Source organism: Corapipo altera, unplaced genomic scaffold (assembly GCF_003945725.1).
Source record: "Corapipo altera isolate COAL_440 unplaced genomic scaffold, ASM394572v1 61411, whole genome shotgun sequence".
Taxonomy (NCBI): Eukaryota; Metazoa; Chordata; class Aves; order Passeriformes; family Pipridae; genus Corapipo; species Corapipo altera.
In genome coordinates, this window is record NW_020884875.1 from 13,604,860 (window position 1) to 13,632,325 (window position 27,466).

General features: G+C 39.0%; 1 protein-coding gene across 4 annotated transcripts in view; it reads left to right on the forward strand.

The window, feature by feature from the left end:
- Positions 1-10,044: 10,044 nt before the first annotated feature.
- ZNF366 (zinc finger protein 366) overlaps positions 10,045-27,466 on the forward strand; it is a 35,241-nt gene continuing 17,819 nt past the window's right edge. Inside the window, exons 1-2 of one of the 4 annotated variants that reach the window (XM_027634947.1) lie at positions 10,045-10,175; positions 25,596-25,665. The gene's annotated coding sequence lies outside the window, so the exon portion shown is untranslated. Of the gene's footprint in view, positions 10,176-11,260; positions 11,375-25,595; positions 25,666-27,466 lie in introns of those variants that run through there. The other 3 variants (XM_027634948.1, XM_027634949.1, XM_027634950.1) reach the window with 3 other exon arrangements.

Consider the following 27,466-nt stretch of genomic DNA (forward strand, 5'->3'; position numbering starts at 1 on the left):
CCCAAAGTTACAAAGCAACTAAGCTAGTGTCTGATAACGTCCTTCACCTTTTCTCCAGCATGTGCAGTAGCATTAATGTATTTGGAGTGTGCATCAACTGCGACATGAAAGGATTTTAAATGACCAAACAACTTCAGGGGTAAGTTGTTGACAGTTAGGACATGACATGATTATATCCTTAGCCTGGTTCATTGTAAGTTTGAACTGCCTTTTCAATGAGTGTGCATTTTGATGAAAAAACTGATGAGATAGTTTTGCCTGCTCAAGAGTTTTGGGGACTGTAGCAATCACAGCAGTGGCATCTGCTCTTTGATTGCCTTCTACTATGAGCCCTGGCAGTTCTGTGTGTAATCGGATACATCAGGTAAAAGTCACGTTTTCAGTGATTGACAAGGAACCATATAGTACACATTTCTGCAAATAGATAAGGATTAGTGACATCCAAAGAAAAGAGGCTTCAAGATGCGAAATTAACCCTGCAGCATGACATGAGTCAGTGACAATATACAGTGGCTGATTACAAAATAATTCAAAAGCCCTACATATAGCAGCAAGCTCTGACTTGTACAGACTCTTGGACTGTGATCTGTACTTGCTTGTCCCAATGTCCTGTGACAGGATTGATCCATGTCACGGCGGCCTTTTTTGGCCATCCAGGTGCATCAGTAGAGACAGTGACACCTGACATGGGCTGTGGCCGACAGCGACATGTGGCCATCAAAGGTAAATTCCCCATCTCTACCCAGAGTCTGTGTTTCAGAAAATGAATGGAAATGTCACCATTGCAGTCTGCCAGAGCAGTTTGGAATCCAGCGTCCTCCACGATGAGCCAGTCTAGATTGTCCTTGGTGGCTGGAACGTAGATGATCTCAAGATCTCGTCCATCCATCTCCTGCAGGCGTCTTCGGTCTTTAATGATGAGATAGCAAACATGCCATTAGTAGTCCATACGGTTCTAGGTGGAAAGTGGGGTAGAAAAAGCCATTCCAGAATTTTTAGGGGGTCAGACTCCGTCTGATCCCACTGGGAAAGGATGGCAAAGGGTTGGAATTTGCTGGGAACAGTGGCAAGGCAGATGTGTAGGTCAGGGTGTTGTCATCCTTGCCTGTTCTCAATAGCCTGTGTACATATTTTCAGAGCCTATTTCGCTTCTGTACTTAGGGATCAAACAGAGTTGAAGTCTGAGTCACCTTTAAGAAATTCAAAGAATGGGTGCAGTTCCTCTGTCATAATTCCCAAAATAGGTCTCAGCCAATTAATGGCTCCCAGCAGTCACTGTAAGTCATTTAGTGTTAGAGTGTCCATTACCTTTAAAGTCAGTGGCTGTGGCATGATCTCCTGATGCATAATCCTCCATCCAAGGTAGGCCCAGGGTTCAGTTCGCTGGATCTTTTCTGGTGCAATCTGCAACCCTGCTTCTAGAATGACAGTAGTTAAGGCAGTCTTAACAGATTGTAACTCAGTCTCTCGGGCTGCAGGTACCAGGATGTCATCCATATAGTGATATATGATAGCTGAGGGACAAAGCCTTCAAACAGGCTGTATGACATTCGATACAACTGACATATTATTGGACTGTTCTTCATGCCTTGTGGCAACACCACCCAGTGGTACCTCTGCATAGGTTCTGCATGATTAAGGGATGGAATTGAGAAGGTGAAGCGAGGAGCATCATCCGGGTGCAGAAAGGTAGTAAAGAAGCAGTCCTTCAAGTCAATTACCAGCAGTGGCCATCCCACAGGAAGCATAGGAGGTGAAGGTAGCCCTGGCTGCAATGCTCCCATTGGTTCAATAACTTTGTTGATTGCCCTGAGATCTTGTAGCATATGCTACGTGCCACTTTTCTTAGTGATGCAGAACACAGGAGTGTTCCATGGGCTAGAAACTGGTATTATGTGCCCAGCATCCAGCTGCTCCTGCACCAGGCCTCACAGGTGGACTAGCTGTTCTGTCTTTATGGGCCATTGATCTATCCAAATTGGATCCTCTGTCTTCCACTTTAATTTGATAAATTCCTGGAACGGCTGACCAACAACCTCTATTGAAAAACCTTATCTCTCCTTGTCACAATCTGCATAGTGGTGCCAAATTGACCTAAGACATCCCTTCCCCACAAGGTACACGGGATAGGAGCTATGAGGGGTGCAACCCTGGCAGTCTGTCCCTCTGGTCCTATCACTACAAGCAAATGTGCACTCTGCCTAGGCCTCTACATACTTCCTACCCCCAGAATAGTAGAAGCGGGGAAGACTGTGGGCCAATCAGAAGGCCATTCTGTGTCCTTAGTAATAGAAATGTTTGCACCAGTGTCCACCAAGTCCTCAAACCTACGCCCGTCTGTTTGACAAACCAACATAGGCTGAGAAGCAGTAATAGTCTTAGCCTAAAGTCTGTGGCTCGCCTGTGCTTCCAAAAGCCCCTGAGCCCCTCCCGGCCTTTTCCTGGGGAGTCACACTGTAAAAGGGAATTAGTTGGGCAAGCCTCTGTCCTTCAGGGATAAAGAGTCAGAATCAGAATCAACCACTCCAGGTAAAACAAACAAAACCATCCTTGTGGTTGAAGAATGGCCAGCTAGTAAGCCATGGACCCCTGGTCCCAAGGGTCCCCACACTCCAGTAGGTATTAATGCCATGGCAGTGGATGTCATGGTCATTGGCTGTTTGGAGGCCAAGTCCAGGCCAGCGCTGCCCATGGTGGTTGCGAGTCAGTCACGAACTGATTGTTTAACGCTGAACTTGTTTGATTCACAGGGGTGCACAGCGCCCCTGTTTCCCGGCAATGCAGGCTGCCTTCTACAGTAGACGTTGAATCAACACTCTGCATCCCAGTGCTTCCCTTTGCTGCAGCTATGGCAAGTTGTCGAAGGGCGTTTTCTGGGGCAGTTTTTAGCAAGGTGATCGGTTGCTCCACATCGGAAGCAGCCACTATTCCGTTTCGCCCCTTCATATACCCATAACTGGGCTGCTAAAGCCATAGTTAGAGAAACCATGTGGTGGTTGACAGACCTCACGTTCTGGCAGGCTTGTACCATTTTGGCAATTGTGCAGCTTTCTCGCTTAGTGATAGATTGCAGCACCCACCGACAGTCACTGTTGGTATTCTCATATGCAAACTGCCTAAAAAGCAACTCTCTGGCTTCTTCATTTTTGATTTGTCTGCTTAGAGAAGCCTGCAACTTGTCAAGAAACTGCGTATAGGGTTCCGTAGGTCCTTGTAGGACCTTAGCAAAGGACAGATTACTGTCTTTGTCTGTGCCGGGAAGCTTTCTTACTGCTCTCAATACCAATATCGTGATAACCTCATAAATTTCTCCTGGATAATGAACCTAGGAGCCATGTGCTGTGAAAACTCCTTCTCCCACCAAATGGGCACAAGTCACTTCAGCCTGTAAACCTCTCTGATTATTAACATAAGCCGCACAACTCTCCCTAAAGTCTGTAAGCCAAACGCTGTATTGAGTCACTGTTAGGACCGTTTTTAAGAGCATCTTCCAATCGTGAGGCATGAACACATAAGGTTTCCAAGTAAGAAAACATATGGGGCAAGGAGACACCACTTTCTTTAACTATCTGCCTCAGTTCCTTCGTCACATCATAAGGCAAGCTATGGAACTGAGGGGTTTTTTGCAGTTGATATATTACAGGACATGCGTTTATCACTTCCCAGTCCCCCACTCATAATACCTCCTCCCGACACTTTTCCCGTCTGCTTACGGAAACATTTGCACCCGCGCCTCTGTCCTCAATCTGAGGGACTACGGCTGACCCCTCCCCAGCATCTTCCATTATCTCACGTCCTACCAGACCGAGGCATCCAATCTCCGATGTGTGCATGCAAGAAAACGGCCACTGGACTGGAAGAGAAGGACTCTCTTCTGCCACATGGCTAGGACAAAATGGCAGCCCCTAGTCAACCATGCAGTCGCCACAGGGCTGCAGCTCTGCCTTAGCCCTGTGGCCAAGGTCATCCTGCATGTGTCCCTCCATTTCACGGCAGGAATCTGGGAACCACCCCCCGGTAACACAGTTTGAATTATGCGTTCGCTTCCTAGGTCCCACACGCCCATGAAAACTCAGCACATAGCTACTGCCCACAACATCCCCATCCTGTCCTTGGCTGTGGGAATACAATACCAGCTCCGAGAATACACCTTCTCCTTCCCATATTCTTTCCTCCTGTATTCTCAGAAGTTCCCCCGCACTCTGATCTCTGTGCCTGGTCTCTAGGAGAATTCTATGGCTGTCAGAGTTTGTGGGGGGAACAGGAGGGTTAGGGTCTATTTCCATGGAGGGACTGGCTCTCCTCTGTGCGGTCTTTAAGGCTTCCATGACCTCCATCCAGGTAGTAAGGTTTCTAAATGCCTCCATGTCTCCCAGTTTTGCTCTGTCTCTTAAAGTCTTTCCAATTTTTTGCCAAGTAGTCACACTTAGAGTCCTGGCCAGCAGGAATCCCGGTACAGCTCTGTTAATCCATTTTAATAGCTCAACTAATTTGGCTTCCTTGATTTCTTGCAAGCACTTTTTAAGTATTCAGCTTAAGGCTTCAGCATTTTTCTCTAATTCTCGGGAAGCACTCTTCCCCATCTTGGCTGCTTGCCTGGAATTCAATCTGAACTGAAAACATATTATCTTCTTTTTTCTTTGTAACTTGATTCTTTTAATGCAGGATTCCTTCCTACCAATTCCAGGTACTATGCACGCAATTCTTTTTAGCAACTCCTTTCTTCTTTTAGTTCAGCCAGGGGTGCACCTGGTAGACATACACCCGATGTCTCTTACTTAATATCCCTGTTGCAGGGTGCCATTTGATGGCACTGTGGGCACGGACCCTTACTCTTGGGTTGACAAGTGTCCGAATCAGAGAACAACAACATCTTATATAAGCAGTTTAAAAAGAAAAAAAAATATGCTGAATCAATCAATGAGTATTCCACAGAGCATGTGTAATAGAGTATCAGGAACTACATTTCCCAGGATGCCTTTTGGCATTCTTCCTGTGACACTAACCTCCGCGGAAGTCCAAACCCAAACCCAAACCCAAAATAAAAACCCAAATATTCTCAAACTCCAACTAGAAGGAATCTTCTTTCCTTCCTTCTTTTCTTCCTTCTTTTCTTCCTTCTCTTCTTCCTTCCTTCCTTCCTTCCTTCCTTCCTTCCTTCTTTCCTTCCTTCCTTCCTTCCTCCTTTCCTTCCTTTTTTCTCATTTTCTTTCTCTCTCCCTCCACCCCCCCCGAGACTTTAAAAAACCGTTAGAGACACAATTTATCAACATTCACACGGGTACGGAGTACAGATTTCCCAGGAGGTTTCTTGTCTCTACAGCCTAGCAGCTATAAATCAGAAGTGCACTACTATTTTGCTCCCAGGAAGGACCTGAAATGAAAAGGACCTGAAATGAAAATGACAGCAACTGGATACTGATTAAAAAAACCCCCACATAAATTCATATTAATTTCTAATTAATCTTGAAATAGAATACAGAAGAAATAGTTATCAGAGCTAACAAGGTAAGAAACATCACTGCACAAGAAGAATATGCAAACCTGTCTTTTCCTGAAGAGTTACACATTTTACAACACTAGATGCCCAGCCTTCACCTGTAAGTGTATTAAGTAATTTCAGGTGCTACAGTACACTTATTAGACATTAGAACACATGAACAGACTTAATTGAGCAAGATAGCCAAGAAAGACTAGAACAAATGCTGGATTTATTACCCAGTCTAAGTAGACATAAAACTGCAGCCTTTACTGCTGTCAAATTACCATTTTGAGAAACCACCAAAAAACTTGGTGCATACTTCGGCAGATCTTCAATGTGACATCAAATTCAAAGATACTGACTAAAGCCAAGTTCTTGTCCACCTCTGACCTGAATAGGGCTCACAATCCTTCTTTCATAACTTTATGTATGTCAAAAGATGAAAACACATCCTCTTAATCATACCATCATACTTTAAAATAGCTTTTGATGGTATTGTTTTAGTAAAGGTAGTTGTGATGATTGCATACAGGGTACAGGAAAAGCATGTCCTTAAAGACTGCAGCCAATACCATTTACCAGAAATGAACTTGGCCCAGGATAAGTTATAAAGGCCACTTGAAATTATAATAAGGTGTTTATTGCCAGGAATGCTCCTCTCTTTGATAAAAATTCCCACATTTCTCTCCCCAAAACAATTGACAAATGTGGTTGGTCCAAAGGTTATAGTCTGCAAACGCTAATAGTTCATTAAAGTGATGGTTAGGTACTACCTGTCTCAAAAGTAAAAAAAAAAAAGTAGATTCAAGAATAATAAATTTGGCTGAACAAGCACATACTCATGAGAATACTTTGATCATACTATAATCATGAAAGACAGGCAGTAGCGTAAAACCTTTGGAACATCTAACATTCTAATATTTTATAGCCTGAGAAACTGAACAAAATACTTATCAGTGTATGCAGGCTTATTGTGTTGCAATACAGTAAGTTGCAAAACATAACCTTACATTGACATCTAGAGCTATGTTCTCCAGACACTGCAGAACAGAAGAGGAGTTCTTTAGGCTCAGCTCTGGTTGTTTCTGGTCCCACTAGTATTCTGCCAACTTGTTTCTGAATAATCTATGATAAACAGGCAATACAGAAAAGAAACCAGGAAAAGCAGAGATGAGAGTGACTTATGAAAAACAATTATGTGTCCTTCAGGTTTTTTGTCTCTGATTGAGAACTGTATTATTTTTACTCAGCTAAAATGCCACAGGTATACTGTAGACCGGAAGGAAGATATTAGTCTTATTTTTTTCACAGACAGTTCAGATATGTATGGTTATTGTCCTAAAGCAATCAAGAAAACCAGTAAATATTTCTGGGGTTTGCCTTCAGTTTCTTTTTCTCAGGATAAAGTGGAATACTATTGCTGATGCAGTTACCTTTGTATTCTCTCCTATTATGCTGGATAGATGCTCATTGTTTTTAGCATGCTGAACTTGTTTATTTAATTCTTATTTTGAAAGCATCAAAATAAGGAAACAGGAAAAATAGAAAGCATCTCTGCTGTCATTGGAAAGAGACTGTGAAACACAATCTATTCCCTACTGAAGTAAAAAGAGTAAGAAAGAAGGAAAAAAGAAAGAAATAGGGACCTTAACTTCTCAGATGTCAGTCTGATTGAAGATCTAGTCCGATCATATAGAGTGCTATTCGAGGAATCCTCCAGGTCCTCAATACTTACTGAGACCATGAACACAAGAATATTTTTTTTGGTGGCCACTCCTTACAAGGCATTATGTATTGGACCCAGGAAATACTTACACTTGATGTTGTTCATCAAACTGCATTGGGGCTGGCACTGTATCTGTCTGACTTTGTGTCAGTGCCTTCATTTTGGTAACAGTAGACTGAGAAAAGGTAAAAAAAAAAGGCAAACACTTCTTCCAGAAATATATTCTGAAAAGCAGATTAACTTGTCCCTTAAAACTTGGGTAAATATCATAATTTAATCTCTTATTACATGATTTGCACGACTCTAGAGTCCATTGGTTTTGGTCATGCTTTTTTTTTCCTCGGCAGTAATTGCACAGGCATGACCTTGCAAGGTATTTTTCTGTGAAAATCACAGTTTCAGTGCCTCTTCCTCCTTAGGTTGTGATTTTCTGGCAGCAGTTGGGAGAAATTGACAAAAGTAAGAACAGGTCAAGTGTTTCAGTGGTTGCATGCTGGGAAGCAAGATTACTTTACCCAGACTTGGCTGGGCAATTAAGTCCTGACCTCTTGGATAGTGGAAAGGCTGCTGACAATGAGTCCCAAGGTAGCGTTAAGTGAAATGCTACCCAAGGTAGCGTTGCATCTCCTGCTGTCCTTGCTGAAGTAAGGGGTTCCCACAGTGTCCTTCAATCAGAATAGCCAAGTCTTATACCCTGTTGTTAGTTAGTGTGGTAGTGCAGTACTGAAGATGGAGCTGCTTCTCTACAACCAATTCAGGTTCAGTTCTGTGAAAGAAAAAAAAAAAAAATCATATACACTCTGCATCCAGACTTTGCCCTGGGAGTAATAGCTAGACCAGTGCTGCTGAAATTTAGTGGAAGGACAGGAAGCTTTGTAGATATCTGTGTCCATCTGCTTAGTTTTGCAGACCTCAAGAAAGGGAAAGCTACCCTTTGAAGAAGTACTGCTGTGACAATTACGTGCTTCATAGAGGACTTCAAAGACTATCACATACCCTCAGTGACTTACTTAAGAATGATCCTAACTTGATTAGTATAGGTTTTCAACTACACTTCTGCAATGTATTCCCAATGGAGAGACACAAAATGTTACATAATGGCAGTCTTCAGGGTCTCATTAATCTGTTGTACCTGGCGAATAAATAAATTAAACTAGTTTAAAAGACCTGGAAGCTGCAAATATCTTCAAGATCTTGAAAAACAATTTCAAAACACAATGACAAGTTTTGAGCTGTTAGACTGACCCCGCAGGACAATACATTACTTTGGTGGCTTTCCATGCCTCTTCACTTTCCTTGTGCTCAGTATGCACAGGAGATCTATTTGATTAGGACTTCCACTCCCAAGGGAGAATTAAGGACTTCATTTGCAATATACAACCCAAGTGCATTGCATTCTTTTGCTTTTAAAATTCAGCCTCCTGTTATACTTTTGCCCATTTCAGAAAACCCTGGTGATGTGGTAAGGCCAGAGATTGGTCATAGCACCTGCACTGCTCTGCCAAGTACTGATACCCATTATCAAAGATTTCAGATTCTGAATATTAGAATATACCCCAGAAAACTGCTTATTATCCAGCCAAATAATTGCTATATATCTTCTGGAAATAGTACCAGTAACTACATGAAGGAACACAGGTGCTAAAGAGCTACTTCCTACATTGGTTTACAGCCTGTCAATATTTAGTATTCTATAATAAAAGAATAAGGTACCAATTTGTCCTTCCACTAAATTTCAGCAGCACTGATCTAGCTATTACTCCCAGGGCAAAGTCAGAGTGTATATGATAAGTCTACTTGAAAAGACTTTTTTTTTTTCTTTCACAGAACTCAACCTGAACTGGTTGTAGAGAAGCAGCTCCATCTTCAGTACTGCACTACCACACTAACTAAAAACATAACATGACTTTGTGAGTGTGAAGGTGTTTGCTGGCAAGAATGTTAGAATAAAAAAAGTTAACGGGAAAAAAAAGGGAGCATCTAATCACTGTAAGTGACCTTCAGATGATAGATAAAGTTAGGGGAAAAGATACAAGCAAACAAAAACGTAGTGGAACACAACAAACTAAACTTATCCCAAGTATAATTCCAACCAGCTGGCCAGTATCTGTTTGTCAAAATAACTTTAATGGTGAAAGAAAGAAACAAAATAAGGTATGAAATCTGTTCTAGAACATAGCACATTGGTTTTGTTTGAATAGATCAGGATGTCCTCTATAATGCCATTCTTTGAGATAAATTACCTGTTGCTGTACCTCCAATATCAAGCTATGAGTCTTAACATTTTTCTCTCCCTTTCACCCCTCCCCTTTTTTTCCCACAGCATTTTATAAACATCCAATGTGATATTTTCCTGTGGTCAGAGTAAAGAGGGGGTTTAGGCGTTTTTTTTACCTATATCACCATGGAAACAAGATCTGTGTATTCATCTACAGCCCATTTTTCTCCAGAGTAAAAACCTTCATTATCTGTGCAAGCTTATGGTTAATTGTTCTGCATAAGAGATGGTTGTCTTATTCCTACCCACTATTTTGGAAATTCATTTCATGTAGTTGCACATAATGGGCCGTAAAGAAGGTTTTATGAAGCCAATAACGCAGATATAACACTTGAGGAATTCCTTTTGGATTGGACGTATTTATTTTTCCAAACATTTTGTTTGAGAGAAAACGAGATTGCTATCTGCTGTTTCCTTATTTTTTTGCAGGAAAGCAAAGGGTTGTTGACTTCCTCTCCCCTCCCTTCCTTCCTTCTTTCTGAAGGTACTGTACTCATCTGAAAAAAAGAGAACGAAATGATTGTTCCTGTTCTCTTTCTTAAGTCATTTGAAACATTGTCCCTGCTAATTTTCTAAGTTTACTGCAATCTCTGCACGGGGGGAGGGAGAAAGAGGGAGAAAGACACAGATATTACAAACTTGAGAGCAGGTAGAGTTTAGGGCAAGACTCCTTCCAGCTTCAACAATTGGTAAGTTAAGTAAAATTCTTTTATGGTTAACTTTTTAGAAGTACAATATATATATGTTTTTGTATTAAGAAAAGGCACTAATCAGATAATAATCATATGCATTGACAGCAGTCTATTTATGCTATAAATACCTATAGTCTGGTTTTTAGATACTGGTGCTAATACCATATGGTTTAACCTATGCTGATACGAAAGAATTTCCCAGTAGGGCTAGAAACAAAGCATAATCTGCTGTGAATTTCGCATATATATGTCCTACCAGAAACTTGTTACGCGCTTCACTAACTTTATCAGTGCAGTTTCAGCAAGAGTCACTGGGCCATTGCTGAAATATAGAGAGGAGCTGTGTCACAGGCAAATCAATGTATTTAATTTACCTACTGAAGTTTGCTCTAACCCACCAACCTGTGCTATATCAGGAGAAGAATTACCAGGGCCATTGGGTTTTTTTCCTTCTAACTGTATTGTGTTTAGGATTACACATGTTTTTCTCTACTTATCTATGTATATGATTAGTCCAGAAACAGTAACATTTAAGAGGTGTTAAAAAAAGTTCCTGATTCTCTTGTGGAAAAAAAGAAAACAAAAAGTTGATGTTGTGTAGTATATAACAACAGTGAGGCTAATTACCTGCATCAGTAATAGGATGGACTCAATTGTTTATCTGTTATTTGCATTGTTATAGACACCAATAGCATTTTTCATGTTGGTCATTAATGTATCACAATGATCAGAACTGTCATGTGAAATGAGTGATTGAATGCAAGGGTATGTTTCAAATATTGGAAGAGAAAAATCCCTCCTGCACACTTTTATAGAAGCAGAATGCAGAGGTGGGGGAAGAATTGGGACAGGTGTCCATTTCTTTGCAGAAGGAGAGTTATTCATCTTATGATTCATTATTTCTTCAAGTTGCATCTCTCTGAAGTGCAGGGTCCTCTGCAGAATGCCCAGACAGAGAGGCTACAAATGGTGAGCAGATAGGGCAGAGAGCCAGCAGGCAGCTCTAGCTGCCCCTCTCCAGCTCCTGCTCCCACCAGGGTACCTGGGCTGCACTTCCGCCCTGCGACAGCCTTCTGCTCCCACCCCTCACTGAACCAACTAGTGGAAAGGACTTTCTGCCCCACTCTATCTGGCATCTTTGTGCAAGTTTTTTCATAGGAAGGAATGATCTACCACAAATTCAGCCCAGTTTCTGGGTAAGTTGTAGATTCCGTTTGCTTTGGGAGCAGCTGATGGGTTCTGCCAAAGGAGATTAAAATAGCTTGTTTCTTGAACTTCTTAGCTTAATGTTGCAGCTCCATTTAGTTTGGCACCAGTTATTAGTTTTTTTCATTATATTTAACCCACAAAGAATCCTCTGCTAATAGAAAGTGTATGCCAGGCGTTGCTGTGAAAACCACTTGCCACATTTTTTGATTGGGATATCTGGGTTTATTTTTTTGTGACTATATACTGACCCAAATTTAGTAAATTATTTGGACATCTATTTTGACAGTTACATGTTAAACACCTGGAATACCACTTTTTGCTTTAAATGAGAAGTAGAAGAGTCTTCCAAACACAAAAAAACCCCATAAGCTCTACATTTGTAGTGGTATTTTGCTCAGACTGCAGAGTGTTACTCTGGATTGCAATCATTTGTAGGTTTTGGTCTGGTTAGTTCAGAAGTCTGGTTTGTCATATAGGTAAGAGCCAGCCACAGCCTTTAGGTACAGACTTTGTTTCTGAAGATGATAAACATTAATGTATTATTGATTTAGGACATGTATACAAAAAATTCTTTCTCTCAGACATTGTCAGAAATATATAAATAAGAACACATGTGTTCAAAATCATAGTAGGTGACCAAAAGCAGTACATACTATTTTAAAACCCAGTCCTCAATAATGAGCACAGAGAAAAAACATTTTTAAAGGAATGCTTAGTAATTTGACAGCAAAAAGTAGAGCTTGAATTTTGAATTTCATTCTTAGATTTTACCTCTTGGCTTTATTTTTCCTTCAAATGATACACTTTTGCAGTTTATTTGTTTTCACTTTGTGTAATTTATTGCTGGGAGGGCTCTAACATGATTCAGTGTAGCAGGAATTTATAACAGAACTAATATCTTTCTTGAGGTATCAAGAAGATGATTCTTTTGCTGACCTGTTATCCTTATCCCACATTGCTGAGATACTTGCAAGCAGAGAAAGGTATAATCTGAGTCTGGTTGGAGTACAGATCTGCTACTGTCTTACGGCACAAATTAAATATTTGTGAAATGAATTTTCAATTATTCACCTCAACATTATAAAAAATATTGGCACAACAACCAAAACCAAAAAGAGAGAGACTGTGTTTATTTTTCTTGAAGTGTTATTGCTTCTATTGCTAAGAGTCATATTTATATATATATAAAAATAAATATAGCATAAATACATATGCTATATTTATGTATATAGCATAAATATAGTCTCTCAATGTATGTATTTTCCCAGAACATTATTTAAAGCTGTTATTTCCATTTGATTTGCTCTCAAGTATAATGAAATAAAATGTAGAGGAATTTTCCTTTTTTTTTTGAAAGAGAAAAATAAAACCACAACAGTAATGGCAAAGTTGTTACAGAAACAGGTTGTAGCCTGTGGGAATCTGAAGGTAACATATCTAATTCAAACAGCACAGAAGCTGAGAGAAGTCTTTATGTAAATGTCAGTTGCTTTTTATGTTTAGGACCAGCTTCTTTAATGGTGAATACTATTGAAAATGGGAGTTTTGGATGCAGAACAGTAGCACTGAGTTGCATTCCTAATAACATTTTGGCATCTTTAATGTAGAGATTTTGACCAGGAGTTAATTTGAATCTTTGAATCTTAGTGAGGTTTGGCGTTGTGGTAAGTTTTTTCATTTTTAGTTGGTTTTGGGAATTTGTTGTTGGTTTGTTTGTTTTTAAACAAGCTCATCAATAAGAACCTTGCTTTCAGACTATCTGGATGCAGAGCAGATACTGGTGATCTGAAAGCCATGATGTGCATCTCACAGATAAACATAGTGTCATGTCTTTAAAGTGCTGTTTCTAGTAGCGACAAACAGATATACAGGATTTAGAATGGGAGAAGCACAAGGGGATGAATCATGATAGCAACACAAGATAAGCCTAAAATACAGAGGCAGAAGAGTATGGATTACCCCAGAGAATGCTTAAGTTGTTTCTAATCTTTGAAATTGCAAGGACACAATGATGCAGAAAAATGTCTATCTGGATGAATAACTTCATTCTGCTAGGCACATCAGCAGAACAGCACCATGAGAAATAAAAGCCGTAAAGACTGCATAAGGTAATAGGGTTTTTCTATGGCTGTGGTTTAAGGACACTAATCAGGTAACACTGTGTAAGGAAACACCTTATTAATTGGCAAAAAATGAGCCATAGCTTTCAAGCACTAATGTACGTTCCTCAGTAGCAACTCATGCAATGAAACAAACTGCTCCTTCAAACAGACCTTATAAGTGCTGTGAGACTGCTACAGATTTTTCATTTGTTTGATGGACTAATTTTATACCCCAACCTATTTTTAAAAATAGACCACCTGTTAAAACCAAACAGCGGTTTTCTTCTTGAGTGCAGTAGTTTTCCTCATTCTAGTTTTCCATCCTAGAAGACCACTGAAAAGGAATTAATGTCATCTTGGACAAGAAAGAATTAGAGAGACACAAATAATGGAAAGCCTTTAAAAAGAAAGAAATAAATCTGGAAAAAAAATTACTTGGGATTATCTTTTTTCTGCTGAAAAGCTGATATTCTGAAACAGAGACTGCAGCTTTCCATTGCTGCGGATAGAATGGCATTTTATGGGTGATATTCAGATTTTTATTCAGTGAAGAGGCCTAAGTTAGTACTCAGCGGTTATTTAAAACACATATTGAGCTGCATGCTGGATATCTGGTTTTTGTTTATGTATATGGCAGGGACTAGTCCTTCTTGCTTGGCTTCTAAAATGCTAATGATCCAATTAAAAATGTTACTTAATATTCGGTTTAGTTCCTTCCAAACTCAATGCCCTTTTGACTTGCTTTTGTAAAACAAATGGTTTTATTTGAGCATTACTCTGCTCTTGATAAGCAAAATGCATAATTTTCCTTCTAAACCAACAATGCTTAATGTACTGTAAAAACTTCTAATGTCACTGGTAGTAATTAAAGTAAGAAATCATATAGTAGAAGAAAATATTTTTCTGCTCTGGAGGTTATGGGAAGAAATTATGTGAATAATTGCCCCTTTTTTAAACTTTCGTTCTTTATTTCCTGCTTTTTATGTTAGAAACCACCCCCCCTATTATTAACTATTTGAATGAAGGATGAAACACCCTGTTTTTAATTTCTCTTCCCTCTCTCCTCTACTATAACATCTAAAATGCAGACACATTTTTCCTTCTACTTTGTGGGTGTGCGTGAATTCATGTGATTTAAAGGAAAAAACCTATTTTCCCCTTGCCAATCTTTAAAAACTCTAAACCTGGAAACACCTAACTTTTCATCTGCATATGCTAATTAGTGGTATCAGAATTCAGAGGACACTGAAAAATATAAATGTTACTGAATTGGAAGATTTATTTAATTACAAAAACCTACAAGGTAAACTGAGTCTCCTACATTGATAATATCCCCTTTTGCTAATGAATTTGCAACAGGTACAACTGATTTGAAATTGAAAGCAGGGCTGTAAGAAGGGTCATGCATTTTCAGTGCTAGAAGGAGAACTAATGCAGAGCAAGCAGGCATTACCCACACAGTCCTCTGTCTGGAGGCCTGATGAAGAACAGAAATCATCTAATTTCCCTGCAATTAGGAACTTTGAAAGGTGGTCTTCCTAGAATGGAGGAGCAGGTGTGGTGGCTCTGGGATCCCAGAATGAATCACAGAATATTCTGGGTTGGAAGGAATCTGCAAGGATCTTCAAGTCCAGCTCCTGAGTGTCCCATATGGGGATCAAGCCCACAGCTTTGGTGTTATTAGCACCATTCTCTAACAGCTGAGCTAGTCTCAGGGACGGAAGCATGTGATTTTGCCCCTTTTTGGGGAGCAGCTTGTTCTGACAGCAGCCCCTCCGAAAAACCACAAGTGTTTTGGCTGGGAGGGACAAAATGACTTCCAGCCTTCCTCTTCACTAGTTTGTTGATATTTGTGACTGTACAAAAGTCACTTATACTTCAGTCATCCCTGTTTAAGCTTGCAGTGTAACTATTGGGCTCTTTTTTCAGTGATGAAAGACCTTCTGTTTTGTTAAGGGCTCTATGCTGCATCTGCCACTAAAGACTTTGTAAATTGGAAAGAATATGTGCTCTTACCACCACACAATACACTGGATTTAATCCAAACTTATACACACTCTAAAGATATCCAGGGAGATCATTTTGGAATGTCGTTTCAGGTTTAGTTGTTTCTCTGTGCTGCTTTCTAAAGCATCAAGTGTTTCAGCTTGCTACTTTTGCTCCAGGTAAAAATGATTTGAAAGCACTATTTGAAAATGGGCTGTCTGTCATACAGTACTTTCAGTTAGCATATTATTTTTCTACCTGTCTTCTTTTTCTTAAAATTATTTAGAGTACATATGTAATGAAAATCATATCAGGAGGGGGAAAAGGAAGGGATGACCTGTCTTTAGAGCATCTGTCAGCTTCTAAGGAACACCAGAAATTGTTTGAACCATCTGGTAGACACCAGCCCACGCTGGGTCAGTTCCTTAGTGCAGATTTCTGAAGCTATGAAGATCATCCTGTATTTGTCCAAAACTATTGTCCTTTGATAGGAATTCAAGAAAATTGTAGTGAACGTCCTAGAAGAGCAAGATGACAAAAATGTGCTCATAAGTTCACCAGAAATTAAACCCATTCATTTATAAAAGTGCAGGAAAACATTTTTTCCACAGCACCACAGCAGGCAATCACACTAGCATGAATGTTATATCAAACAGTTTTCCTGTATAGTGCTGAACTCACAATATGAAGTCACCAAGATTTCCAGAATAATTTTGTATGTTTGTAGGCAGCATTTTGTCAGGATGCTACAGAAGTTGTCACATACATCAGAGGAATGGTGCTGACCAACTCCTCTTTCCTCTGCCAGAAAAATGGAAATACTAATTAATGACCTTAGATTCCAAATACATTAACTGATTTTTTCATATCCTACAGAAAGCAAACCCTACCTGAACTTCATCCATAGGTAAAGAGTATCACCAGATATCACAGATAGCACTGGATTCTGAAGGCAAATGATTGGGACTCAGGATTTACTCTAATGACTTGAAGTGGGGATTTTCACTAATTTGTTTGCTACTTAAAAATACGTGAATAGGCATCCAGTGGAAGGCACTGAATATGATTAGGAGAGTAAGTTGTAACAGAATTCAGTGGGTAATGTCACCCTGCCCAGATCACAGCCTTACCTGCTACTCCTCCCAAAACACAGCAATAATTTCTATCAAGTTTTCCTGGGTTTTATATGTAATACTTGCTTTTTTTCCCAGGGAAAAATTCCTGTGTAGAATGACTGGGCATGGGGTCATGGGGATGTGGGAAGGGATTGATAGAGAGAGTTATATTAATGTATAAGGTGTTTTTTAACAAAACTTTACTTCATATTGCTGGCTGGCCATTCTTACTCATGTTGTCGTGGTGTAGAGTCACAGTGGTTTGATGGGGTTTCTTGGTTTCCTTTTACTTGTGATGAAAATCTGAACTGAGTTAATATCCAGTTCAAGTCTTTGTAATCACCCACCATGAAGGATTAGTACGAGTCTGGTTTGGGAAATGTTCAGAATCTCAGATTTCAAACTATATTGAGTTTCTTCTCACTCTTTCTTTTTTTTTTTTCCTTTTGGCAAAAAATAATTTCTTGTTTGTTTGTAGCTCTAGTCTCTGTTTCAGTATCTGCTGATGACACTTGGCTAAGTTTGAGCTGTCATTCCCGTGCCATATCCTAGTTTATTGAATTCAGTAAAACTGGCATTTTATATCTGTTTCAGCTTAAAATAATTAATCTCAAGAATTTTTTCCTGTATTTACCATAGAAATTTGTTTTCCAGTTGATGAAAATCACAGAAGCAAGATAAACATTTGCTTTAAATTTCAGATTTTCTATAGTTGTGACAACAAACTAATGCTTATTTTTAAAACTTTCTGGAAATCAGAAAATAATTAAAGGCAATATGCAGGATTCATTTTGGGGATCGGAGAGGGAAAGTGTTGTTTTGTTTTGGTTTTTTTTTTTGCTGTTTAGTCAAGGAGAAGATTCTAGTTTGGCATCACAGGTAAAGAGCAAAGACAGAGAGGAAGGTATCTTAAATTACTTCCTTGCAGATGTTTCATATGATCAGTCAAGAATACCATTCTGTGCTGGGGACTAATAATACTCCTCTGTGTTTAAGAAAAACTAGACTTTCACTAAAAACTAATGTGTTTTGGAAACTTTCTATGAAATCTCTCCCATACAATCGTCCTCAAGCATGTGTGCACATTTTACATGGTATGTTCTTTTTTGAGGTACCTGCAATACCCAGAACAAGCAATTTTGAAGTACATGCAATTAAATGCTAATGCAATGCAGCTGACTGGATTGAAGAACCAAGTTGAAGGTGGCCCTTAGCTACCCTTTAAGATAACAAAGAGATAGGAGGAGAACAGACCATCTCTCTGGCCTCCATATATGATAAGGACACTGGGACTACAGGAGGAAGAAAAGCTCAATGCATTTCCTTTTTAAAGGTCATGAATGCCAGTGGAAGGTTTACTTTCAAAATAACAGCACAAGCAGGACAGCATGAGGGTTATGGAAGGGCATGCCTTTTTGATCATTCTAATTTTGGATGTTCTGCATAACTCTGTTATTTTTCTCAAAATAACACACTGTACAGCTCAAAACCTCTCTGTTCTCTTTATAGTGTTTAATGACTATGCGTTGTAGGTGGAAAGGTTATACCCAAGCTCTCCTTAAAGGACTCCACACTCTATTAAAAATCACTGTTTTACTACCAGATCATTCCTAATAGTTATAATACCTATATGGTGAGAAAAGATTCATTAATGTTATTTGATAATTTTCCAGAGGAAAAATTATTTTATACCTAGGAATCCTGTGGTGCCAGAAACGTACTATTTTAATTTGCAGTGGCAAATATGTGATAGACAGGAAATGGGGATGGAATGAGAGGGCTTCTATAAACAGTGATTAAAGTGACTCCACATACTTTATAAAGGAAGGGATACATCCATGGTTCCAGCCTATGACATGAAAATTCCTTATTCATTTAAGAAAAAGAAGAAATCTGTCTAATTGTCATCACCTCATAACTGTCAAATACCAAATCTTGTTCTCAACTATATCATAGATCTTCCATAATTATTTCAGTACAACACAGATAACACTAGAGAGAGAATTAAGTCAGTTGCTTATGATGAATTGTTTAATTGAATAGTCAGCTGAGCTGGCCAATCCACCATTAATTCCAATTCCTAGTCAGAGCAGGATCAAATGATGTTTCCACCCTGTCTGCTGGCACCAGTTAAACTGTGCATTTAGAACTCCGCTACTACATGTGCTTCAAATGTCACCATCATGGCCAGTTTGATCTTGTCAGCCCTGAACTTTGGTCATGATCTGAAAACTCAGTACATCATTGCCCAAATGCTCTTGGGGACCCAGTCCTGTAAGAATATTTATATGTAACTCAATGTACACTGATGACATCAAATTCAGGGCAAAATATAACAGGTAAAAGACAGGAGACTTTGATTCATTTCCCTCCTCCTTCCTGATAAGTTTGGTCACACATCTCTATTCTCTTAAGGGAGTGTCCTAGCTAAAGCCTGTGAGGGTGACCCTCCCTGTGAGGGAGCTGGACCTTTAGACAGATAAAAGTGGAAGTGCCAAGGGGCAGGGAGCAGAGAGAGGTCAAACGTGTTTTTTGAGTGCTGCGAACTCTATGCCTTTAGAGATAGGTCTGTTCTGCTCCCAGGTGTCACTTCTTTAGGTTTATTGAAAGTTTAAGGCACTTCACCATCCTGAGTGATTGCATTTATAGCTTGGCTATGGTGTCAGGTTTCTTCCAGTTCATTCTGGCTTGTAACCCCTTCTCTGCAGTGCTAAAACTCCAGAAGAAGGGAGTGAGGATCCGAGTGAGGATCCAGTTTGGGTGAGTGAAATTTCTTTAGGTACATCCTCATTCTAAACTCAGACCTGCACTTGTTTCCTAGAGAACAGCTCTTGGCACTCAGCCTTTCTTTTCTGTTTTATTTTCTAAACAGGTGTAATTAGTCTGGAGTAATTAGTCTAATACAATTTCTTCTTGTCATGAACATAAGAGCACCTTCAAATGCAGCCCAGTGCCACACACCTGTCAACCTTCTTGAGGCAGTAGTTCACCCTTGCCTATCCTCCAAATTTCTATTCGGAATATGAATATATTTTGCTTTCCTGTTTTTGTGATGGTGGGGGGGAAACAAAAGAAAAGGAGAGGAATTATACATTTAAGAACCCTAACTAATAGAGACTTTCCAGTTGAACCGTTACCAGCAAAAATGATCCATCTTTACAGTGACAAAATAATGGTTTCTAAAGATGGGGCAAATGGCAGCAGGAGAGGGTCTGCTCTTCAGAGAGTTGGTAGGGAGACGGAAAGCAAGGCATAAGTGAAATAATCTACAGTATGTATGGGTTTCAGAGGACTTTAAGATAAAAAAATAGAAGTGCTTCAGGGAAAGGTAGATTGAGAAGAGTGTATGTGGGCATATCATCTCCTGCACAGTGCAGCTGTCAGTGCCTGGGCTCCTCTCTAAATCTTGGAGGTACAAGATTTCCATCAAACCACTGAGAGGTATATCATGTCCCCAGAACACAGTACCTAACTCTGTATGTCCCTCAGCTCACAAGAAACAGTTCTTTGTGTTTTTATCTTAAATAACTTTTATCCCCATCCATGCTTCATTGAATAAGAAAAAGTCAGAATGCAACATCTTTGGTTCGGGAAAGCACTGAGCCACAGACCTGAGAACCTACCTGAAGACCATGCTGGAAAGTTGACATGACACTGTGTCCTATGCCTTGTATTCTTCACAAGACCAAGATTTTGAGTTAGCTACACTGCTAGCCTGAGCTGATAGGTATGATTTTACATCCTCCTGTGCCTTACCAGCTGCTCTGTTTCAGGACACACTTAGCAGGTTTCTGTGAAGGAACAGAGAAAGACAAGAGTTTGGGTCAGAGCCCACCCTGATGTGAGCCGAGATGGGGTAGGGTTGTACTGTGAACCCAAAGGAAGAGATCTGCTGGTGAACAGCTATTCCCCCTCCCGCTTCCTCCCCACTCTAAAGCAGCCTTGAATTCCATGATGGTACCAGCAAATCAAGAAGATGGAGGTGCTTAGCTGAGGACAAATAATCTTTGTCACCTGACATACTTTTAGATCGGATTGTTTGCTCTGCCTTGTAGGCTCCCATCATGTGTAGCTGTGGTTTGGTGTGGCTGTGTATAAACAGCTAGGACTTCAGAGCCTGTGGACTTAATATCCACGTCGTTATGCAGGTTGTCTACGTGTTGCTGACCCTTTTAGCAAACAGAATAGAGTGAACAGCAAATGGAATACAGAAGTGAAGAGCTAAGGACATATAAGAGAAGAACTAAGAAAACTCATAAAGAGGAAGAAAAAAAAGAAAAAAAAAAGAGAAAGGAGGATAAGAAGAAGAGAAATAAAGAACCAAAACAGTAGTGAGCCTAACTGTACTCAAAACCCACTTTGTACATACCCAGAAATGACTAGAGAGGTCCATGAGGCTGAAGTACTGCTAAAGGCGTTGCCAGTAAGGCCCTAGAGTTAGGCCTAGAGTAAGGCCCCCAGTGGTTAGCCCAGCCATTCTGCTCTGAGACCTTCATCCTCTGTCCTGTTAGACAACAGAAGAGTAGTGAGAGTAACAGCAAAGGTTTCCCTAAAGTAAGGACAGAGTGCACATAAAAGCAGTGAGAGAGAGAGCAAACCATTTTGCTAAACTGACAACATGGCATTCATAGTGGGGAGAAGAAATACATCTGCAGCTACCTCACTATAGCATCTGGCAATCTTTTTTTTTAAAAATCTAATTAATGAATGATTGAAAAGCAAATTATGCCATAAACTACTCTATAAACATATTTGATACCACAAACAGTGCCCCATCTCTGGCAGCGTGGGTAGTGGGACAGCTCCAGACTTTCAACAGAGTCTAATCTAATCTAATTTAGACTAATCAAAATCTAATTTAATGCTTTCAATAATTATCAGAACAAAAATAATCTGTAAGTTATGGGAAAGTGAATGTGCATTCATTTTGATACTATTTTAGAGCATTTGCTCTATTACAAGGAATACAAAGATAACTATATTCCTGTGATAGTGCTTGTAGTGTTTTTTTCTCTGAAATAAGTACAAAACCAAGTTACATGCATATCTAAGATGACTTCAAAATCTACTCTATAGGCAGTGCAGACAAATGAGTATGCTTACTAAACTTCTCTATTTCCCAGTTAAAATAAAACAAAAATTGTGCAAGTTAAAATTTGGGAATAACAAAGGCAATGCAGGGAGGCTATTCCTATTACACGGTTTTCTGTATTTCTTTGTATTGATGTCATCTTGCAGACTATATTAATACAGCTACACTGGATAGGATGCCCTAAGAGCAAAAGGAATATCTGAAGTGTTAGAACTTCAACCATGAAGCAAGAAGGGTACCAAAATAGTAAATGAAGGAAAAAATTATTTAATAAATAAGGTATCTTTGAAAGTTCATTGCTTGTTTCATCTGTTTTCTTTTTTAATCAATTAAGTTTATTTGTTGTGTTATTGTATGATTTACATTAAGCTTGTCTGCAAATGTTACCGTCTGCTAACTTCTGAGGATATAAATATTTTTTCATTTGATTATGCCATAGATGGGTTCATATCTCATTGGACAATAGAACCCATAACAAAAAAAATTCTAAGAATTACTTTCAGACTTCATTAGAAGTCTTCCCACAAACCTTAATGAGCTCTGATTATGCCCTAAGAAGAATTATAAAGATGATCACTTTACCAAGCATTTACTGAGAAAAAAACCCCCACGTTTCTTGGTGGAAAGAAGAAGTTTTAACTTGAAGTCTGATACCAGCAGATGAAGGTAATTTCCCAGGGAGAAGTGAAAAGACAGCGATCTCCTTGGTACTATCATACTAATGTAGGAAGAAAAAACCTGATCTAGTCCACTTCTCATTTTCAGTCATTCCAAGTCATTTTTGTGAACAATTGTTTACTTGTTTTCAATTCTAAGTCTATTAATGATGGTAATCCAAAAAGGGAAGAGGGATATATGTGACAACACTTTTATCTTGATAGTGTTCTCCATTTAAGCAGACTTTTGTCTCACAAAAACATGGGGCAAGAAGCCTTATGTCAGTAGACAGTTATGCTAATGGTTAAATCATGGACTTCATTTGACACCAGGTCTACATGCATGTGAAAGTGAGAAAACAAGTGTTTGTAGAAGTGGTATAGAAAAAGATTTGACTAAACTCAATGACTGTTATTTCCAGCTCAAGCCTGTTTTTCTAAAGGCTTCCACAACATTTGTGTCTCTCTATAATCAGTATCCGCAGTTATTGTTTCTGAATACTTTCCCTAAAACCATATTTAATCTTACAAGTTAGTCCAAAGTTTTGTCTTCTCCCATCTCCAGATTGAGGCAAAAAAAGTACTCTCTTAATTTAAAATGTAAATAGTATTTTAGGTTAGCTTAAAATACCATAGCATAAAATCTTCAAGGCTGATTTGTGTATGTTAACATATATTTAGTTTACATACAGCATGCACACAGTTTATATACTCAGATAGAACATATTAACATACACTCAGTATATGTTAATAGAGTCAATTTTTCAAAATTGTGTGCTTGAAACATGGATATTTACGCATGGAGAACATGGATAGAAAATACAGCTTGCACGGACTTCTCTAAAGAATAGGACAGTAGGGTTGACACTGATTCTAGAGAAGTTCTGTTATGGGTTTGAACACAATCTTTTACCTTCTGTCTGGAAGGGTTCATACTGCCACTGAAGACAAATAGCAAGGAAAATTGTAAGGAGGGATCAGATGTGTACTAAATGAAAATACTTGATTACCACTAATGGATATATTCACATTTATATAGGTTTTTTTGGCATTTTCAAAGTCTGACAAATAGCTCAAAGCAGTGTGTCATTGAGCAGAGAGCACCTTCTCACTGTTGAAGTGAAATGAATTCATCATAGTAAAGTTTCTTTGTCAGATCCTGAGACAGATGCAAGTTTTGCATCAATAGTAAATGAGAGAAAACTGTGTAAGTAATTTGGTGCTTAGTTCAACAGTTGTATGACTGAGTACATTTAAAAGCATAATATATCTGGAAGTACAGACTGAGAGCCCATTAAACCTATTAAGATAATGGTAATTATCACCGTAACAATGATTGGCAAAAAACAGTGATTGAGAAAACCCCAGATGGTAGTTCAATAAGGCTGAACCTCAAGAACTGCTCAACTTTAGCTCAAGAAATGTAGTAGTGTTAAATTTGTTGCTAATACTTCCCACATCCAACACATTTTTTCATTTTTTTCCTTATAGATGCCAATATTTCAGTTCTCAAGAGGAGAGCAAACATGCACTGTTACGGGTCATGGTTCTGCAGTCCTACACATTCAATTAAACATGGAACTTCTCTTCCAGTTAAGAGAAGCTTTTTAGCCTATTAAGCCACCTTTAGACTTCCTCTATTTTCATGTGTTTCGCCTTCTTCTGAAAGAACAAATATAAGTGCAAACGTTGTGACAAAGTAAACCATTTCCTTTTGTCAGAGGGTACATACCACTTTTGCTCACCTTGGCCTCATTCCTGGTTTTATAACTGTGTTGCCCAAGAGCAAGATCACAACAGTAATAGGCAGCGTTTAACTTTGAGAAACTTCACAACCTCACATTGTTGTAGCTGGACACATTATTAATCTACAGATAGAAGGCATTTTCATACAGGAAGGAGAATCTTGGTTCTACTGAAGTCTAAAGAAAATTTGCTGTTGACTCCACTACCGAATATTAGCTGGACACTGCAACAATCCTTGTAGAGTGAATAGCAGCATTTGCATACTGTTTTAAATCCTTTGTCTGTAGAAGTGAGTGAACATGAGAAAGTAAATGGTGATTCATATTCTGTGTTAAACTCTCTTTCTCCTTCATGGAAGTTAACATTAGTAGCTGCTGCATAGATATTTTATTTTGGAAATACCTCAACAACTATCTGACCTCACTGTCACATTTCTTTTGTTGTTTTGAAAGGACAGGAAGACATAATTTCTGGTTCTATTTTTCAAACTAGTGTATTTCCAAATATATGTTTTTTACATAAAGAAAGAAACTGTGAGGATCCTTGTCTCTTCTATAGAAATTGACTTTTTAGTAAGCTCTGGAGGGCTAGGTTTTTTGGAGGGAGTGCTATATTTCAGTGACAATACAGCATGGAAAACTCTGTCTCAGTGAGTTTTCCAGACCAAATTTTCAAAACCTAGGAGCTGAAATATTATTGATGAAAGCTAGAATTTTTAATGAACATCCAATGTTTAGAATCACACTACATAGCACTACATTTTAAATGTGACGTTCTGTAGAAAGAAGGATACTTTGAAGTGCTTGTATAAGAAACAAGCACTTTATAGAAGACCCATAGGTGATATTCAAATATAAAAATATTTAAATAATAATAAATATAAAATAATAATAATAAAAAAATAAATTCACCACCTCCCTCCTAATTTGTTGTTGAGTATTAAAATGAGAGCAGCTACTGCACAGTTAGATAGAAAAAACGTATTGGGAAACTATTAAAAACTTTGAAGTTCTCTACTGAAATTATTTAAAGAAGAGGGACTCTCCTCTTATTTCACAGAATACTCTGAGTTGAAAGAGACATACAAGGAACGCCGAGTCCGAAGTGAATGGCCCATACAGAGATCAAACTCACAACCTTGCTGTTATTAGCACTATGCTCTAACCAACTGAGCTAATCTTAGTCTTTCTGTTCCTTAACTACTTCTTGCATGGTGGTCACATCTATCATCTCTTCTGTGGTTTCATCAGGACTCATGTTTTTACAGAATTCAGTTCTGGACAAGGTTAAGATCACAGCTCCCTTCAAATTAGCAAGGTTTTGCTGCCAGAATGAAAGAAGAAAGAATTAATTTATACATTATAGGTGTTGGCAGATTCAAGGGGGAAAATAAAGCAGTAGGGTGATCCATATATATAGACTTCCCCTTTCCTTTGGAATGCTCTTGTGTTGGATTATATAGCACCTCAGATTGTGCTGGTCACTGACTGTTTAAACACTTTCCTTTGTAGGCTTAGTCCTGTGATGCATGTAGCTGTGGACAGTGAAATCAACCCCTATGCTCAGTGAAAGCACTGAAAGGTTAGTAGCACAAGGAAATTATTTCTTTCTAGTAATTTCAAGGAGTTCTGCAGCCTCTGCTGTAACTGCGTGTTCCAGAAAGAACGAAACTGCACAAAACTGGCTGTGGAAGAAGGGAGTAATGGGCAGACAAGAGACAAGAGAGCAATTAGGCAGAACTCACTGTCATCTCTGTGTATTTTGGTAGCATTTCAATAATCCAACAAAAGCAGTAAATAACATAGCTGTTTCTCAATTGCTACATGCCTTTTGAAGAATTTTATACCCATATTGCTGGGAAAAAATAAGATACACAAGTTGACAGATATTTGAGGGACAGACCCTGGAAGGAAAGATTTTGGTCTACAAGCATATTTTATGTTCAAATTGTGTGAGTTTAACTTTGTTAAAAATTATTTTTAAAGTATTTTTTTCTTGTGGAAAGAAGTGAAGAATTTTTCAGTATTCAGGTGATTCCCTTGCCTTTCTCCAAAAATTTTCAAGATCTAACTGTTCCTTATTTTGATCTAATTGTTCCTTATTTTGAGGGAGTTAGGGTGACAAGGAAACAGTAGAACGAACAGTCGATCAAAGTCCTCTCTGATTGAACATATATGCTATGTATGCATACACACAGATACAGGTGTGCAGCTTTGGGTGCCACAATACAACAAGGATATAAAGCTATTAAAGAGTGCCCAAAAGAGGTCTATAAAGATGGTGACAGGCCTTGGGGGAAGCCTGATGAAGAGTGGCTGAGGTCATTTTATTAGTTCACCCTGAAGATGAGAAGCCTGAAGGGAGACCTTATTGCAGTCTACAGCTTCCTAGTGAGGGGAAGAAGAGGGGCAATCACTGATCTCTTCTCTGTGGTGACTAGTAACAGGACTCGAGGGATTGGCAGGAAGTTTTGTCAGGGGAGATTTAGGTTGGATATTAGAAAAAGGTTCTTCACCTATAGGGTGCTTGGGCACTGGAACAGGCTCCCCAGAGAAGTGGTCACAGCACTAAGTCTGTTCAAGAAGTGTTTGAACAATACTTTCAGGCATATCATGTGATTCTTGGGGTGCAGGGCCAGGAGTTGGACTCGATTCTTGTGAGGCCCTTCCAAATAGGATGTTTTATGATTCTATGATTCTATATTGTGTACATATATGTATGATATTTCCAGTCAGTGAGCTAGAAACTGAAAGTCAAGTTATCGTATAATTATTAGGTACTTGTCCAAGATGTAACAATTTTTTAATCTTTTTCCTCTATTGGATGTATTTTTTGAATCATAAGTTTAGAGATCCTTCAATTTTTGCTTCAATTAATACCCCCTCTTCGTGTATTGTTTGATCCTTTTGTCTAAATTTTCTGTCTTAGAGTTTTGTCATTGAGACTTTAGCTTCACACTTTATCTCAAAGATAATTCCGCAGTCTATTCCTTCTAAAAAACCAATGTGTTTGCAAGAAGTTATTTAAGATGCCTTCTCTTCCCCATGGCCTAACTAGGTTACAGAGATCTGCTTTTATCTATCTTTAGAAGAAGGTTTATCAAGCATGGAGCTTCCTGAAAAAGAAATAGGAGTGTATATAGTACTCCATTCACCTTCATACTCTCCACCCAGCATTTCCAAGAATGATGTTATAAATAGCGTCAACATGTCACAGATGATAGAGGGAAAATGTGTCTAGTTTTCCAGCCTAATCTCTCCCTGGTTGGCTAGATACATGAACACAAACACACACACATTCATATAAGTGCATCCCTCAGGAGGGCTGCAAGGATGTCATGAGGTTATGCAGGGAGAAAATTGGAAGGGTCAAAGCCCAGCTA